Below are 14718 nucleotides of genomic sequence, written 5' to 3' on the forward strand. Positions count from 1 at the left end.
AGCCAATGAATATATACTAATTGTATATGGAAATGGATATTATATTAATATGGAAGTAGCACAATGTGCAAAAGTTGTCCAAAAGTGGCCTAAGTGGCATTTACATAGGTGTCCAAAATTCTGATTTGTTCCCAACATAAAAATAAAAAATATGAATAGATAAAATCAAGATTCTGTGCTATCTGTGGGCAAATTTGGGATATTGACCATGTTAACTGCATTTTTTTATTTATTTATTTATTTTATTTTTTTTTACAAAAGATTTTTATAATCCCTTCCACTTTTCAAACGAAACTGAGAGGGATCTGACCTAAAATGGGCATTAATTTATAGAGTTCTTACCAGCTTGAGCGCACACAATCATTAAAGTAAAAAAAGGGACATACTAATTGTTTGAAAATCTTGAAGGTATTTTAAAGATTTTCTCCACATTATTTGTAATGAAAATTGTTGTAGCAAATTACAGAATGATGCAAAATAGAAGCATTATTAGACATCACTGTAGCTGGCCTGGAAATTTAGCTGAAATCTGCATGGACACTCATGTTGTACAGTATATAAAACACTGCTGATTAAAAGTACAACTAAAATGGCTCAAAATGCACCTAACTGTAAGTTCATGCCTGAGATATGGTCTACGTACATCATGGCTAATCTTGAGTCACAGCTATGTTCTGACAGACAAATACAGACAATCACGAACATTCCTTGTTGGTACTGTACTGTATGTGGGATAGTTTAAAGTGTGTGTAAAACTCAGCATAAACTTAAAATAAAAAAAAGGTCCCTCTTTTAACTCTTTTTAGCAGAGGCCAACAAATGTTTTGTTGTGTCCATGTTTTGCACTGAATTTCTGGCACACTCCATGTTGGTGGTTCATGGTTGATATGAAAGTAGACAATTTAAGAATTTGTATTTTTTTCACAAACATTTCTGAGACATTTATAAAGATGTTCCTAAAACAAACAAAATAAGGTTTGTTCTTTCACACAAATGTTTCTATCTTCAAAAATGGTGATATCAAACCATTTTATGCTCTCTAACATGCCTCTGGTGCAAAATCTTCGACCACTAAAATTCTATGTAATGTTATCCCAAACAGAGAAAAACAAATCTCACACTGAAAGCCACTAGACTCGTTACTCATTTTATATCTGATAAAAATATAAAACAAATAAAATGTCTGATAAGTCGATGTGTACTGGAAAAAAGGGTTAAAGTAAAGTGAAGGACAATCATTACTTAATGATCAGAATGAAAACCTTTTTATATAGTCACACGTCCTATAGTAAACCACATATTCAGGGTAAAAGGATTTAGGACATGAAATAATAATAATAATAATAATAATAATAATAAGAAGAAGAAGAAGAAGAAGAAGAAGAAGAAGAAGAAGAAGAAGAAGAATTATTATTATTATTATTATTATTATTATTGTTGTTGTTGTTGTTGTTGTTGTTGTTATTATTATCATTGTAATAATAATTATTATTATTGTTGTTGTTGTTGTAGAGTTTTGAAATATTTAAAACAAAGAAATTAAATATTCAATATCTATTATATTTATTACTCAATATTTTGCACTATTTCTAGATCCCTATTTGAATGTAATCAAATGTGTGATATTGAACGTATTAAAGGTCAGATTAGTTTTCTCATGTCTAATCTCTTCTAATGAAGCAGGTTTTTGCAAAAATGCTGTGCCAGTTCGAATGCACCAAATAATAACGAATGTTATTAAAGCAAAAAAAGGAGACAATTCTTAAGAAACTATGAAATGTAAATAGTTAAAACGTTCAACATTTCACTCAAGTTGATTCCAACACTAACATTTGCAATGAAAACAACAATTGTATTGAGAATGCAAAATGGATGCGACTTCACTCCAAGACTTTTGGACCTTACTGTGTTTTCTTAAGTTTTATTATTAATCATAAAGGTTGCAAACGTGGAAATTGGTACTGTATACATCCATATTTTTGTCAATTTTATCTATCTGTGCTTTGAGTACATACATTTGAGCTGATGGCAGAAATGATTCCATGAGCCTCCTCTGTAAAGACTGAAGGATCTTCTCATATGAGAGTGATCACAGATAACAGTTGAACCAGGCCAGATATAGCTGAGTTTCAGCAGATAAGACTTGTTTATGCCAACAACAAATGTAGTGTGTGCCAAAACTGCAGCCACATTGGCGGTTTCATAGCATTTGGAATCATGGGCCAAATGAAACTATGTGCCACCAGCCATATCTAGCTTTCGTGCTGTATTTCAATTTTGGGCTGAAAATGGCTCAATTATAAGTTGTTAAAAGAAATGTGAAACCTGGTTTTATCAAGATTATGTTGGGGATTTGTTCAGGCAGCCAGACCTGGATGAGTTTGTCCCCATTCAACTGTGGAATAATAGTGGCAAGTGCGGGTTTCCATTGGGCAGTTGATTTCAGTGTACTGTATAAGACACTGAATGTTTTGGAAGTGTAGGAAAAGTTTACATCATATGTACATGAATGATAGTATGATTTTGTTTAAAAATGAAATACTAATATAAATTTAATATACAATTATTTTTAATGAGTAATTAAACACGTTTTGACAAAAAAAAAAAAAAAAACGATAACTAGGCTATTAGCTTGTTGCCTGGTGGCTTATACCCCGTGGAAATACCCCGTTAAAGATATTAAATGACCACGGTCATGTAATCTTCATTAAATAGTAAAGTGGATTAGCTTCAGTTAGCTATAGTGAATTAGCTCTTAACCTGCATTTAAATTCCTTTTGTACTATAGACATTTCTTCAAGATTATAAAGTATATGACATCTATGTACCAATATAAAAGTAAAAACAGAACAAACTTACATCTATTAAGATAACAAGGCTGTGTTTATGATTTTATAGCATTTCTAGTTAGTGTGTTGCTTGCAGGTTGATTGCATAGCTTGCTGACTATATAGAAATCTTTCATTTAAGCTAACAGACTATTTACATAGACCTTTGATAGTGAAGTGGATTCTCTCCAGGGAAAATTATGAGGTTAAATCATCGGGGTCACCTTAAAAACTATGCCAAATTAGATTCATAATGACAAAGCTTCTGTTGTCATCATAGCTATAATGGGTACATAGTTGTCACCCATTGTGCTGCACGTCCGCACCTGTTTGGAATGTTCCCTCCCTGCTCTTCACACTTTTTTCAGACAGTCATACCGATTTGGACTTGCGCGTGTTCATGGTGTTAATCTGAAAGGCGACACAAATGGTTCCCACCTGCATGCTCTTTGTCTTTCTAATCCTTCCCCCCAGGAACACAGCCATTTCTTTTAGCTCTCCATGGTTGGGACACCTGTCTGCCTGTCTGTCAACATGCCAGACTTTTAAATGGTGTTGGAGCAACTGGTCTCATTTACACCCAGTAAAAATGAATACTTAGGACAAGCTTGGATCCTCAAAACTTGAGAGTGGACATCAGGCTTTAAAGGGCATCATTCAGCGGAGTCTCTAGAATTGGTATTCTGGCACCACTGACCACAGGCATCCCTCCTTACCATTGCCATCATTGGGAAGAGCAGCGTGTGGCACCAACATGCCTGTAAAATAGAGCCTGTAAAACTGTTGTCCTCCGAGGGCATCGAACTGCTCAGCTATCAGAGGAGATAAAGTGACAAGCTTTACACGCATCACCAGAGAAGCATCACATATCGCCTTCGCGGCAAAGTGATAGAACTACATTGTGAACTTGGAGGATGCAATTGGGAAGAAAGTGCTCCAAAACAAAAACAAAGACAAAGCCTTTGTGTGCTGCTTGTTGACATGCCTGAACAGGGGTCTGGATGTCTAATTGTAGCAGGGAGATTGCATGCTCGGAGCCTGACATTGATCGATGAAACACAGGTGCCATGAGTCACTCGGCCAGGTACAGTAAATCATCTGCAAAAATCCATGAAAGCCAATTATAGATGCTCACACATGACAAACACTTCAATGTCAGCAGACATTCAGGTGAACTATACCAACTGTAATGGCTTGGAAAACAAAAGACAAAGCACTGAACAAATCCCATACCACACGTATAGAGCCCATGATCGGAGCGATGAACAGTACAGACGACTGCAAGAATGTTATGCAGCCATTCCGAAATACAGTCATATTTTAGCCTGTCAATCTCTAATACCCTTCTTTAACTCACGGTCTAAGAAGCAGAAAGCAAATACAGAAAATGTACAGTCGGGAAGCAAGAAATAAATAGCAGCAGACCCTTTAATGTGTGTTTAATTGTGTAGGTTATTAAATCACTACATCTTTACACTTAAGGTAAGTGTCAAATTGTACACTCTTTTTGTCAGGTCGTGACCCATAGAAGGAGGGCAAAACATTTAATTATTAATTTTTTTATTTAACTATTTTTGTATATATTTTATCTCATTTTAGGTTCCTGTCTCCAGGTGCAATCTACATTTCAATTTTCTGTTCTATATATTTAAGACATACAGGGTGTCCCAAAAAGTCTCCATGCACAAGACAATTGTGTGGGGACTTTTGAGACTTTTTATTTATTACATTCTTTAGAAAAAGAAAGAAAGAAAGAAAGAAAGAAAGAAAGAAAGAAAGAAAGAAAGAAAGAAAGAAAGAAAGAAAGAATTCATTAGAAAATATGATTAGTATATTTCTTTCCATCTAGACAACAATGATGCAAAGGTTTTATACTTATAATAACATAATAACTGTATAATATCTGTTATGATATTTTTTCATTATTATTTTAATGTTTGGTCAGAAGATATTGATTATAGTTCTATAACAGCAGTTGTGACAGTAATGCTGGCTGCAATTCATATAGGTATATAATAATGCACTCTAATATTCTATATAAATTTTTACAATAAAAGCAAATTCAACAGAACTTCAATATAGTGTGCACTCTTTATAATCACAGGTGATTTATAAACATATTAAAATAATGTTATTTAAAAAAAACAGTATACTTGTTAAAGAGTTTGGAGACATTTATTTCAAAAATGTCTTTTATTTTATATTCATTGACATGAATGTTTTTGTTTTTTAACAGAGGAGGGAGGAGACTTATAAATATAAAAATAGCATTTTCTGGGCTTCTCTGTACCATAAAAAATATACCTATATAATTAATGTGTGTCAAAAGTGTATAATATGATGCACAGTGTACCAAATAGGTCTAGCAAGTTGAACCCATTTGAATACATTGTTTTTGTTTTGAATGTAAAGTATGTTAGTGTATATTTGTTCATTTTGGACAAAAACTCTGGACAACCAAAAAAAAAAAAACTCTGTACTTCATTGATTAAGCAACGATGAAGTTTTAAAGGTTCTAAATTGTGCTTCTTGTGATACCTACTGGAGACTGGCTCTAAGAAGACTGAACGGTCGAGGCTAGCTTACTACTGTTTGTTTACTATATACGATGTGTTGCTATATACTCTCACAAAGACTCAAAATACCATTTCAGAAGACTGAAAATAATGAAAATGTACCTGTGGAATGATTGTGACACACAAGCACTGTCTTTGAAATCAGCCAATACTTGGTTAACTTTTTCCATGTACTTCTTGATGGATGATGTTTTTTGATCATGCAGGTGTTTGTTTTTGAGACCTGGTAAAGCCTAAGAAGATATTACATGAGGGTGACTAATATACTGTTCTTTGCTGGTTGTTTACATATAGCATGTGCACTCAGAAGTACATTTCAGAAGTGTAAAATGTGTGAAAATTTTTAAACTGTGCCTATGGAATGATCCGGAGACAGTCGTTGACATTTTTGTCAAATCTTCTTCCATATTTGATGTACGCTGTTATTGAACATGCAGTGAAATAACAATTCGGTTGCTTTTATGATCATCCTTGTAACTTTTACTGTTATTTAACTAGAATGCTAAGTTGCTCTGGGTCCTATAATGCACATTATGTAGCTCACAGATAAACATTTCTGTCAATTTGAGCTAATATAATCAGACATCTGTCTTATGATAACCAAATTCAATGTGATTTTCAGACGAGACATTCACACGTTCGAGGGAAACAAGTGTTTAATGATGCTATACTGAGACAGACAAAATGTATGTGTGTCTGAGTGCGTGCATTAACCAACCACAAGGAGGAAGCACATCTACAGTACAAAGATCCAACACTCCTCTGCAGCACTGCATGCTGTGTACATACATGTACTACATGCTGGACTCCCCAGAGAAGGAAATGAATCATCTAAAGCAACTGTATTGGTCATGGACATTACTAGCTTCCTGTAATATTATAGGCATCATTAACTGATTATGATTTCTAACTCTGACAGATTAAAGCTTAGATTGTGTGTGTGTGTGTGTGTGTGTGTGTGTGTGTGTGTGTGTGTGTGTGTACACAGCCTAGCTGAACAACTTCCCATCTTCCCTTTCAAATTATATTCTGACTGCTACTAGGCAGAAAAAAATGTGACCCAGGGTCATGTTTACTTTGTCTCATTTACACTAGATGGCAGTAAATTTCAATAGGTACCCAAAAAAGGTCGTTATGCACAATCCTTGCATTCATCCTTGAACTGCACAAGTCGACGTTATACATGCACAAAGTAAACAAATGCATTATTTAGTCGATGAGTCTGTGTCCTTGCAATCTCAACATCTCCTTTATAAATGAAATGAATTCATTCATTCATTCATTCATTCATTCTCAGTAGCCTCTTTATGCTGAATTTTGATTAAGAGTGTTTGACCTGATATTATTATTATTTTAAAAAACGATGCATGAAACCAGGCTGCTTTCTCTTTTGTGGATTTCCATACATTCCACTAATTACTTCTAATCACACCCAGGCTGTGTGACAACTCCATCTCCCTGGTGGTTGAAGCCACAGTGATGGGATACGTTTTGTTAAGGCAGTGTTGAAGATGAGGGGCTTCATTTAGTCCAGTGGAATAGCTGAAGGTAGGAATGTTGTGCTGAGTGATTAAATGCAAAGTGGAAATGTATAGAAATGTTTGTGAAGTAAATAAATGCATTATCCGTAGTGTTATCTCTGAGCCCTTTATTTGTCTGTTGTATTTGGAGAGGGTGCATTCTGTCTCTTTCTCGCGCGCGCCCCCTCCTTTCTTTATCTCTCCCCCTCCCTCCCTCCCTCTCTCTCTTTCTCCCTCCCTCCCTCTCCCTGATTGTTCTACAGTCTCTCTCTCTCTCTCACACACACATCAGGGATTTTCTTCATCTACAGTAAAAGCCTTGCGCTGACAATGTGGACACCGGGCAGGAATATTGAACACAATTCCGGCTTTGTTTGATCTGCGCGTGAAGCTCCAAAAAAAGGTAAGAGAACAACCTAACACTCTTCCTTTCCTTCTCTCTCTCACACACACGACCAATGCGCTTTCCTGAACCGATTAAAGCCCAGGGTATAAACCGTGCATGACTTTAGAAGCCGCTTTGCCCCGTAAGGTGAAGCGCCGCTTTGATCACACCAGACAAATGTGTAACTTTGACGCACGAGACCTGCTCTTGTGCATTAAAGCAGACATTGCGCGTGCCAAATAAAACGCAAGAAAATCTTTCTAACAGGTCACGGGACGTCTTGCTTCTCTGCGTCGTTAAATCCCAGCCAGGGTTTATCATCATTACCCGAATGCACCGAGTGTGTGGTCGGAAATCCCACGACAAGCGGCACTTTGAGCCACAGGGCTATAAGGCTGCGATCTCCCCGAGTGCATGCGGCACAGAAGCACGAGCTCAGGGGATGTTTGATCGATTTAGAGCTCGCGAGATTCCTGACTGTAAAATAATCATCTGCGGTGTTGGATTCTGTTTTATTTTGTTTCCATCACTGAGACTCGCACAATTTTCAAGTTTTACCTGGAAACCGGATCACTGTCGATATTGTTGATGTTAGATGTTAATTCCCCACTTAAGGTTAACGTTAAGGTTGAAATTGACACAGTGAATCACTGAGTCATTACTCACTCACCTTACTGATTCGATTCTTTCAAACCTATATATATATATATATATATATGTATATATATATATATATATATATATATATATATATATATATATATATATATATATATATATATATATATATATATGATATAATCGTATGAGGTGATTTGTCTTATGGCATTTCCTACTTTACATCTAAATGAATTCTGCTTCACAATATGACAACAAAATGTTTCGCAATAGCTACACAAGCTGAATCAACATAATGCTTCTGAACTGAACTGATTTAAATAAGATTATAATGTCTTATAGCCTTTGGATAGTGTCTTAATAGGATATTGCAGGCTAAAACAAAATTCTCAATTCTTTGAGTTGTAAGTTTCTGAGTTTAAGAGAAGCAATCTAAAGAAATTCATGAATTGCTCCATCACTATTAGATCATAAGTTTCAAGCAAACAGCTGGGTGTGTGTGTGTGTGTGTGTGTGAGAGAGAGAGAGACACTGGTTCTTAAATTAATCACAAAGACAATAAAACGACTTTATTTTGTCTGTCAGATTTTGAAATTCCAAGACCCTATTCGTACATTTTGTGTGTTTGTGTGCGGTGTGTGTACAAGATTAGTAATATTTGACAGTTCAACCTTGTGGAGATATTAACTGGTTTCTAGGATGCTAAAAAACAGAAGTTTATTTAAATAAATAAATAATAGATAAATAAATAAATAAAACAAAATATTTGTTTATGTTTAATTTTTGGTTTAATTTTAAAGTTTAGTCATAGCATTTATTAGCTGTATTGATGATAATTTTAATGGAAGGTCATCACAAGGATAGTAAGACAAAAGTGTGTGTGTGTGTGTGTATGAGAGAGAGAGAGAGAGATACATTACATCTGAAGACCTAATTATAGATAGACACTCACTGGGTTGCCTAATTAATCATTAAGGCATGAGAAAAGTGATTTGAAGCTAAACTGATTAGCCATATTGAATAAGCACCATTTTAAAATTGGCCAAATTCTGAAGTGTAAAAAAAAAAGTGGATTCTGATTAAGGTTAACTGAAGCTAGTGAATGAACTTGTGTAAATATGTGCACTTCGATTGTGGTTTCCTTGTTTGGTTCATCTGCAAAATCCAGAAATGAATTTTGAACGTCATTCTGTCTGTGTAATGTATTAGAATTTCTTTAAACGGTGTGCTAAAATTAGCCTAATGATTAACAACCTAGTCGTTTCTAATAACACAGATTATATTTGGTACTTACCATGCCATAATACAATACAGTGCCACAAGACAATAAGATAATGAAAAACAATAAAAGTTCAGCCCTCAGTAGATGTTCCAAATGGGCAGCTGGTCATTAGTGCATTACTCCTGATCAGTTAATTAGATTATTCTCCTCTGGTTCTTTAATTGATTACCAAGACCCCACCTTCATTTTTGAGAATGGAGACGAGAGACAGGAGAATTGATTGGAAGCTAAACTGATTAGCAACATTGAATCAGCACTTTTTTTGTTTACACTCATTTGAGTTATCTGAAGGGTCTCGTAACGGTTAATGTCAGTCAGATATTTTAGCTGGGAGCCTATCGCCATTCCATAATTACACACACAGGAAAATCTTACATCAGCCATTTTCTTAATCAAACTAAGAGTTTCTTTTTGGCACAGCTGAAAAACAGATCACTGTGTTAAACAGTGCGTTAAATTATGTTTATCACGGCTTCTTGCTTTTATCTAAAATGGAGTGCAGCCTAAATAGTTGGTCTCAGATGTTGACATGAATAAACTTTCATATGTAAAGCTTTAGATTCCCTGCAACACAACTTTATTTTAACGCGTAGCCTATTTGCATATGAACAGATTTCATGCTAGCTGTTTAAGTTAGCTGTAGCCAGTTTAATCAGCAACAGTTTTTAAGTGTGTCATGGTAGCAGCTAATTTTTTTAAAAACAAGACCCGAGGAGATTTCTGCTGAAGAGAAGATCTGTTTACAAGAATAAATTGTTTTTGGATAGTTTTTTTTTATTTGTAATTAGCAGTTTAATAAAACCTGTGGATTTAGGAGTTGTCGATAAAGCTTCAAATGGCATCTAATATAAAGCTAAACAGAGTATAGCCTTAATGTTCATTCTAGCTTTAAACAAACAGATATTTTGACATATAGCTTCACAGAGGATTATTATAATTATCCACATGATTTTCTTTTTGAAACTTAAATACAACTTCTAGTGAAATTATTTCTCTAGCAAGATGTTTGGTTCTTGTTAGCCAGCACTATTTGGTAGCACATCAGTTTTACTCCATTTGTTTTAATACTGTTTGTTAATTCACGCATGCAACTAAGGAAAAAAACAACAATAAAGATGCAGTGTGTGTCTAAACAGACTAATCATGAGGCAGTGAGATCCCACTGGCACTGAGGAAGAAAAGGCGCTTTGTGTGAATGGTATTTTCTCTGCAGGGGTATTTTCAAAGATAACGGCTCTCGCTGTTGCTTTTACTCCGGCTGCTGTTTCAATTAAATATTGTGATTGCAGATTCATCCTGGGTCATGCAATAGACTGGGGAGTGGAGGCTCTTGAGAGTCGAGATCAGGGTTAGATTTGTCATTACGTTTTCAAATCCTTCCCAAGAGCTGTGTTATTTTGTATCCGAATCTTCCCAGTCTGCAAAGAACGAAACATGAAAGTAGCCTCAAAGTGTCTTTGAAAGTCACTGCTTATTTTTTGGATCAGCTAAAGGTCTGACTTCAAGAAAAAAATGCTGTTGCATTAAAATACTGGAGTTACAGCATAGGAACAGCAAATCACATTAACTTTGGCATCAGACTAAGAGCCTTGTCAGTGAAACACTCCACGTAATGAACATATTTCTTACACAAAACACAGATTGTTTGGCCACTTTTGAATTCTCTATTTTGATTGGTCAGAGTGTTGACAATGTTAATGCACTCATTCTAATGAATTATTGTTTCGATAATAACTTGTTACTTGGGACATGTATAATGAAAATTCTGCATGAACGGTTTGGAAAATTGTGTCAGTGTTGATTTGGTCAGGTTTTCTTTGAGGCAATGTATTTTTTACAGCTTTATTGGAAGAAGTCACATCAGTTAGAGGTAAAGCTGCAGGGGAGATTTGCAGGACGGACAGATTTCCGTGATAACAGGAAGAAACATGTTTTGTGGATATTCCACAATGTTAATGAAACTATAAAAATAAAGAAAAGTGTGACATTGTTCTTTAATATATAGAAAATAGTTCACATTGGTCAAGTGAGGTTATCGGAAAATCAACTTTGTCACACCAACGCCATATTACACGTGTAACAACAAGCTTGTGTGTGTTAGTTGTGTCTGTGAGTTGTAGTCATTTCTGATAGAGTCACAGTAAACACAGCGATGCCTAACACTTATCACTTTCATCACTAAATAGCAGCTTTTTTTTTTTGGCTCTGTAGTAGACCAGTTCAGTTTTAAGATCTTCACCTTCTGTCATTTCTCCTGAACAGCAGTGTTATCTCAGTCGGCAATCTGAATTCTCCTGATCCCGATAAGGAACTTTCCTTGCTTCACCTTGTCTGGCTTTTGAGTTAAAATGCATGGCACAGATGCATGCGATGAATTCCAATTTGCATTTTATTCTCTGATTATTTGAGTTTTGAAGCCGAGCACAGTGCGGTTTGCTTTTTTTAAGTAGTGCGATATCAAAGATTTCCACAAAGATATGGATTATTTTCCTGAACAGTGGCATCAGTGGACAGAGCCTTAGGGTTGTTTTGTGACTTCTGAGAAACTGAGAAAGGTATAGAATGCATGATAATAACTATGAGTGTGACTGGAAGCCAGATCTTGTTTTTATTTAACCTTGACACATCCACTAGGTAAAATGTGATTGTATTACATTAACACACATTCCCATAAAAGAATGTTGGTCATACAAGATCACTTTCAACCCTAATTATTACGATAACAAGAATTGTTTTTTTCTTCTAAAGCCCGGTTACAAAACACAGACAAAACTATGTTATATTGCCATATTTTATCATCTCAATATTCTTGGAATTATATACAGTATAAGTGAATTTGCACTTGCATCACAGCAATGCATCACAATTGTTGTTTGTCATGCAATAATCTAACCCATGATTTATCAACACACCTATATACCGGAAAACTTCCCACACTGGTCAAAGATAATAAAAAACATATAAGCGTATATTTAACGTGTACATAAAAATAAAAAATATCACACTTGACTACAAGGACTTTTTTCTTTTCTCTTTTTGTTAGAACTGATTGGATTTTATATCCTTACCACATAGAGTGAGCTTCCCAGAACATCAATCATCATCAGAGAGAGCACAATATCACAATGCACACTAATGTACAGTACAATGATCTCATCACTGCAGCCGATCGCTGATCAGAAGCTCATGAGGTCATCAAATCTTAGCACTGAAACTGTAGGTCCTTGCGTAAAGCACCTTAAACTCAACTGCTGTTATATATGTATGTAAATAAGATGAATGAGAAATGTCACTCTGGAAAAAGGCATCTAACAGAACCTATGTTTACGCCATTCAGCAGACGACCTTATACAGAACGACTTACGTTTTTATCTCATTTTTATACAGCTGAGCAATTGAGGGTTAAGGGCCTTGTTCAGGGGCCCAGCAGTGGCATCTTGGTGGATGGGGGATTTAACTCACGACCTTCTATGCGGTAATCTTAACCACTGAACCTTCGAAAAGTGTACAGTATATACCTGTTTTTAGCGTCAGCTTACAACCATGTGATGCTTTGTACGTCAAATTATACGAGACTGTTATAGTCAACTCACAGACACAAAAATGAGTCATTACAAAAATTTTCATTACAGTTTTCCACCAGCGCTTCCTCGTATGATACTTCCTCCTGCTAAATAGATCTTTGTGTTTTCCTGTGGAGGTCATTTATAGATACAGCACCGTGTGTTAGATTTTGTTGACAGATGGAACATTCCTGATTTTTTTTAATGTTTGGCAGCTTGTAAAGTAAACGCTGGACATTGTGACCTTTGTGTGATCAGATGAATAAGCTGGGACTTTATTTCTAGGCTCTGTGCCTACTAAGTCATTTCTACAGGCCTCACTGAGCAAAACCTTTTCAGTGAGATTCACAAAGGTTTGGGTAATGATGATTTTCTTTATATTTACCTGCGTAGGTTGAAAAAACCAATTGCTGATTTGCATTGAGCCACGCCCACAAAATTCCATATAAGGGAAAGCTCACAGGCTGACAAAATGACTCCAGTAAGGCAGCTCGATCAGTTCGCCACATCAGCTAACGTCGACTCAACTAAAGAGTCCTCCTGTGTTACAGCAACATTTCTGTTGTCTTACTAAATGGCTGTTTTTGTTAGTTTTATTTAAATTTGTTTTCTTTCAATCTGTTTTCTGTCATTAATGTGAAACAGCTGAACTTCACACCAGTTTTTATTTTTTTATTTTATTCCAGCAATTGGAATGAATATTTGATTATTTCAGTTTGCAAACACAATCGGAATCTAAAATTGCAGTAATTTACAGTATTTCAAGTTTCACTTTAGTGAGTCTCCATATTACATACAGTACATTAACACATTCGTAGGATGCGATCGCTTTTCCAGAAGAACTAGAATTACTAAAAAAAAGGTCCTGCAAGAGATTTACGATTAGATTAGTTTGTATCCAGCTGGTAAATAAGGCCGGCTTGATTTAACCTAAATTGTACACAATTTACTCAGTCAGTTTTACTGGTGAAGCGCTTTTAATGACAAACTCAGTCACAAAGCAGCTTAAAAGGATTAATCAAATGCCTTTTGTCTGTTTTACTCAAGCCAGTAAGTTTGAAAGCTTGCGGCGGCGTCGGGTTATCAGGCAGCTCCTGATTTAACTCTGTGATTGTTGCTTTTGTCTGGAGACCAGGTCTAAACTTAGAGCTTGTTCTCTTCGTGCCTGTTATTTGCCACTCATATCCACTTGCTATCAGTGTCAGAGCTCCCACCTTACTGGTCTCTCTCATACACACCACACACACACACACACACACACACACACACACACACACATCAGGTGTCTCAGCTCTTTTGATGTACTTTTTTTGGGGGGAAAAAAATGCAGCAATTTAGACTTTGGAAAATAATTTAAGTTGCAATGTGACACCTCTGTAGGATTCCACCTAGTGTTCTCATTTCAGACTGAGATGTAATCATTTTCAAGAGATTGCGCTAAATAAAAATAAATAAAAACAAGGAGTTATCTATGGCCGTGTGCTGTTATCGACTGCTAGCCTTGATGTACTTCGGATTTTATAATTTTTCTCTTTTTATCACAGTGTTTAATGACTTTTACTGTATATAACGACAGAAGATGTACATTGTTCTTACTGTTGTTTGGAGAAATAACAGTCTACATTCTGTTACTTAGAGCAAACCAGCTTTTTTTTACTTTCTTAAAAAAGGTGGTCATTGTTAATTGAAAACCAGACGTTAATTAGTGTGATTTATTTAATTACTTGCATTTTGTCACTCGTTAAATCTTATATATTTTATCTTCCCTTCTGTTTATTGTAGATGTTACATAATGAAAACCAGACACATGCCAATTAGTAAGACTTTTTTGTTTGTTTGTTTGTTTGTTTGTTTATTTATTTATTTTGGCTACTGGAGTCTCCAAAGCCAAATCTTCCTTTCATTAATGAGGCATTCTTTTAAAAAAAAGTTGAAAGAAGAGACAT

General features: G+C 35.4%; 1 protein-coding gene across 5 annotated transcripts in view; it reads left to right on the forward strand.

Annotated features, from left to right (window-relative positions):
- Window positions 1-7202: 7202 nt before the first annotated feature.
- The window catches only part of pcbp4 (poly(rC) binding protein 4), a 91158-nt gene continuing 83642 nt past the window's right edge, over window positions 7203-14718 (forward strand). For all 5 annotated transcript variants that reach the window (XM_060858472.1, XM_060858473.1, XM_060858474.1 and 2 more), the window contains exon 1: window positions 7203-7327. The gene's annotated coding sequence lies outside the window, so the exon portion shown is untranslated. The remainder of the gene's footprint in view (window positions 7328-14718) is intronic.

Source organism: Tachysurus vachellii, chromosome 22 (assembly GCF_030014155.1).
Source record: "Tachysurus vachellii isolate PV-2020 chromosome 22, HZAU_Pvac_v1, whole genome shotgun sequence".
NCBI lineage: Eukaryota > Metazoa > Chordata > Actinopteri > Siluriformes > Bagridae > Tachysurus > Tachysurus vachellii.